The sequence below is a fragment of the Myotis myotis genome, unplaced genomic scaffold (assembly GCF_014108235.1).
Source record: "Myotis myotis isolate mMyoMyo1 unplaced genomic scaffold, mMyoMyo1.p scaffold_m19_p_9, whole genome shotgun sequence".
NCBI classification, from domain to species: Eukaryota; Metazoa; Chordata; class Mammalia; order Chiroptera; family Vespertilionidae; genus Myotis; species Myotis myotis.
The window spans coordinates 45079610-45084639 of record NW_023416401.1 but is presented as its reverse complement, the minus strand read 5'-3'; the positions used below and the strand labels follow the sequence as shown (position 1 = coordinate 45084639).

The following is a 5030-nucleotide window of genomic DNA, read 5'->3' as shown; positions in this document are numbered from 1 at the left end:
AACTGACCTTATGACCTCATGAATGGTAGGACCATTTTCCCCTCTGTGGCCAGAAGTGAATTAGCAGAATTAAATATTTCAGTTATGTCTAATTCCATAAGATATTAGATATGACATACTTGTTAAAGTAAATTTTGTCAAAGAAATCAAATCTGTTTCCTTCATTAATGTCTATGCATATCCTTTTATCAAGACCTATTTCAAATTGTTTCTCTTCTACTTAATAAAAAAATTGTTGAGTGTCAACAATACACTCAATTGAAAAGAATAGCACAATTTCTGCCCTTGCAACAAATACTGACCGTGCCTTGCCTGTATCACTATGGTTCTTACCATTTGGGAGCTCCATGTGCAATGGCCCTATTTCCTTTGGCCAGAGTTTTTTATTTTCTTGTTTTTTATAATCTGAGCTTATTCTTTCTCTGAACACCACAGGTAGGGCCACCAGAGATATTACCACACCCTTGGGGCCATCAGGTATATTATTACACAACAGCTACAGTTAGTGGGTGAAGACATACTTCAACATGCTCTCCTTGAGGAGGATAATTCAGAAGTTCAATTATTCAGAGGATGCATTATTCTACAGGGTCTCCCTGAATTCTCAGAGTTTGATAAGTTATTCTTCATTGCTTTCCTTTTCTCACTTTCCCACTCCTGTGCTGATGTTTTCTAGCTCCTCCCCAAACTATTTTCACTAGAATCCTTATCTCAGCATCTTTCTTAGGGGAGCAGAGACCATGACTGCTCTGTAGAGAGAAGAGTGGAAGTAGGGAAATCACTGTTGGGGACAATCCTCCATGCTCCTCTTACATTTTAGCAAGTCTTGGGAGTAGGAACTCTGCTTTTGTTCTGGACTTTGTATGTGTATAGTGGGCCTTTGGGAATGTAGGGGTAGCCTCTCGCTCTGGAGCAGAGTCCAGAATAAGAAAGGTCAACTCTCTCTGAGACAAAGATCAGGTATGCTCACTGTGCATAGGGAAAGATTCAGGTCGCTGAACTCAAGGTTATTTCCTATAATGCAGCCTTTTGTGTGGCAGGCACAGACCACCTAATTCTCTTCACATTTCCTGAGGAAGTTGGGCTTGGTGTATCTCACAGATGCTGTCACTCTGGGTCCTCCTATTGCTGTGAGTAATAAAGTTCTTTTTCTCTGACACAGGCAGCTGTGGCTTCTCTCAGCATCCATGAGACTGATAGGCTAACTTGTTACCTAGGTAACGTCTCAGACACTTCACAATCTTGACACACCAATATAGGTAAAATCATTGCAAATGTGATCAATACTTTTTCAGGAATTGAAGAAAGTGTTTTTCAGCTTTGAATAAAGAGAAATTCTGTGCGGTGTGGGAGAAGCCAAAGGTAATAAGACTTCATGACTAGATATGTGAAGTAGTCCTTGGAGGGTATCAGGATGGCCAAGTGTAAGACCGGTATTCCTTACTGGAAACCATATGAGGAAATATAAACACATAAAAGGACAGGACCTTTATGTAATGGGGTAGAAATGAGAAATTATCTGAGAAATTGTCCAAGTCCAAATTATTATGTAAAATCCACACGCCTTACCTGAAAAATTGGACTCTTTTCCTTTTCACACCAATTTGATCTGGTCTCATGTCTCCTTGAACCCTACACACATTTTAGTCTTAAGTCTCTCATGTACGCTGTATCAAAGATGTAGATAACTTTCTTTATCATTAGAATTGCTATGTCATAAAATATGTCATGAATATAGTTGTATGTCCATATATTAAGCAAAAGTATGAGCCAAACATGCATAAAAAATATTACTCTTAGGCTAAAAGAATAAAAATCACTAAATTATCATTCCATTAAAAAGCATTTTACATTAATTACTAAGCAAGATTTCATTATTTGTGATAAATGACTAGTATTATTTTTAAATTTAGAAAATTTTTTCCCAATATTCTTATATTTTTAAAATTCCTTTCTTTATATGACTTTGTTTTATAATTTTCTATGAAAAAGACCATAGCAAAATATTTAAGGCCTTTCCAAGGATCTAGTAGTATAAATCAGTTTTTGAGTAGCTCATGAGTGGAAGCTTTTACTGTTCTATGTGGTGTTCTCCTGAAAATGAAGTTATTTTTAAGGGATTGTTTCAGGAAGGACATTTTGGTATTTACTCATAAGGGAAAAGAAAAAGTGGTTATGAAACTATTTTCCTAATAAGACTTTGCAGAAATTAACAGTTATTAATAACTTTATGTTTTAAAGGTCTTTCATTTAGTCATCCAATATACAACAAATATTGAGTAGTACCCATATGCAGAATAATACAGGACCTAGTGAGTGGAAAAAAATGCATCAAAACATTATATAAAAAAGAGAGGGGTCAGCAAACGGTGGTTTAGGGCCAAATGCAGCTTGCTGCCTATTTTTGTAAATAAAATTTTAATTGAAACACATCCATGCTCACTCATGTACATGTTGTCTGTGCCACTTGAACACTAAAGGACAGACCTGAGTAATTGTGACAAAGACCGTGTAGCCCCATAGAAACTAAAAGATTTGTTACTTGCTTTTACATAAAAGTTCACTGACTTTTTAATAGCAAAAAATAAATGCCTACTAGAGATGTCATTCATATGATAAATGAAAAGATCAGGGTCAGGAAAAAGTACTTTTTGTATTAAAAAACTTGAAATTGCTCTAGCCAGTTTTGCTCAGTGATTAGAATGTAGGCCTGCAGACCCTAGGGTCCCTGGTTTGATTCTGGTCAAGGGCACGTACCTTGGTTGCAGGTGCCTCCCCGGCCTGGGCCCTGGTCAGGGTGTGTACAGGAGGCAACCAATCAATGTATTTCTCTCACATCGTCATTTCTCTCTGTCTCCCTCTCTCTTCTACTCTCTCTAAAAATCAATGGGACAATATCCTCGGGTGAAGATTAAAAAAAGAAATTGAAATACCTGATGGATGTACAAAGGGAATAAAACAGGTGAAGGTGATGGAAGGCTAAATTTTACTGTCCTGAGGAATGTTGAAGTCATTTCTTGTTAGTCTCTTTACTTGCTGCTCCTATTAATTTTGTGACAATAATCCAAGTGCACAATTTTCCTGCCCAGTTGTCTTCTAGCATCTGATGAATTCCTAGGAGGGTGATGATAAAACAATCATTTGCTCTTGGTCCACCCTCCAGGAGCAGTAGGTAATATAGGCAGCATCTGCTTTCCCCTGAAAATTCATAACTGCACATTGGGTTGTTACAAAATCGAAAATAAACCTTTTCTTTGTATTACAATTTTTACTTATAATTTACATTTCAATTGCTTTCTCCTGGCCTACAACTCAGTAAGACCCATCAAGACATTAAAGAAACCTATGGGCGTATGGCTCCTTCTCTGCTAAATTTCAAGTTGAAGACACAAGCCAAGCAATAAAACCCTGTCCGCCTGAGGATGCCACTCATGCCAGGCATGTGTAGCTCTTACAGCAAGTCCTATCCGTTCTGGACTTTTCGTAAACCTATCCAGGCGAGGTGGGCACAACTTCAGTGTGAGTTTAATAGGAATGAGAGTCCTAAGTGCTTCCCTCGTTGTCTTCTCCGGGGATATCCTCCAGTCCTCGAAAGCCTCACGTTGCTCATTCACTGGGTTCAGCCGATACATCCCTAGTGACCATGAATGTGGTAACTGGCATCGACGAAAAACTGATCTTAAATAAATGTGAATGCTTTGTTTGAGTCACCTAATCTGATGAGCTAACAGGCCCCTGAGGTGAAATGTACATTTTGATGATGGTGGAAAGGAGAAAACATCGGGGTTATGGCCATGTGGGAAGGTTCAGTCTATTTGGCATGATTGTGACCCAGGAGCCATGAAAGTGGACTGCCCTCCTAGGGAATGAGACACTTAGACTGGAATCTAGAGGCATTGGCAACAAGAAGGAAGTGAGTATATGGAAAACAAGGAGCCCTGTTTCACTATTTTGCCCAGAGTTTATTCAGAACTAATGCTGAAGGGTGACCTCAGCAGCAGCCCAAACATTTGCAATTGGGCCCGCGGGAACAGATGCTGTAACGATGGGTCTTTGATATCCATCATGATCGTGTTAGCTTACCATTCTCTGAAGTTTTTATTGCCAGCATCTGTGCATCTATGGGTTTTAGGTTCCTTCTGGCATTAACTCTTCCTGCTGCAATACCTTGTATCCAATGTAAAGAAATGTCTTAGATTTTTATACTCGATTTATCTAAGAAACATTTACTATGAGGTGGCCTCTTACAAAGATTTATTGAACCTAATATCTAGCGTGAACGTTAGAGCTTGAAGTAATCGCCTTTATCCTCATCTGGATGAAGGATCTGCCAGCACCTAACTGTATTGTTATGTGAAAGAGATATGCAGTTGGCTGTGACTAACCACATGACTGAGCTCCCACTAAGCAGGTCTAACATGGAGGGACCCACATCTTCAATCTGCAAAATTTGAAAAGTTGATTAAAACATTAATTCAGTTATTTCTATTAACAGAGAATCAACCATTTGAAATATTCTAGGTAAATACCTATTTGACCACTATTACCACAGTTATGCTTTGTTGCTTTCTATATGAAAGTTTTAATTTATTACATGTCTTATTTGCTCACTAAAAAAATTCTTTCAATGTGTTGAGTTCAGTTCAGGGCAGCTTCCCTATTCTGTTAATAAAACTTTGGACACTGATACACAAGCTTGGGAAGATGATTTGATAGAAAGCATTGCTCTATTCATTTACCTCCTACTCTACAAAAATGAAAAAATAAAAACCAAAAAAAATTAAATGTACCTCTATTTTTTCCCTTGGGGCATTCATTTTGAAATATAGAATTCCCTTAAATTCCAGTGCTTCTACTTGAAGATCCTTGGTTCCTGTAGGAGATTAAAGGAAAATCTATTTCTGTATGCAGCTATATGTCCTGTATTCATCATTTGCTTTTATATTATGCAAATCCTCTCTACCTTTGAGGATGCAATGAAAAATTTTACAACTGAAGACAAATGTGACACTATGGTTAGTACTGACAAA

At 37.8% G+C, this 5030-nt stretch overlaps 1 non-coding gene across 1 annotated transcript; it reads left to right on the top strand.

Moving 5' to 3' along the window:
- Nucleotides 1-4622: 4622 nt before the first annotated feature.
- LOC118663883 lies at nt 4623-4755 on the top strand. Its single transcript, XR_004970186.1, has one exon. It is a non-coding gene; the product is annotated as a small nucleolar RNA SNORA36 family (small nucleolar RNA).
- Nucleotides 4756-5030: the final 275 nt, after the last annotated feature.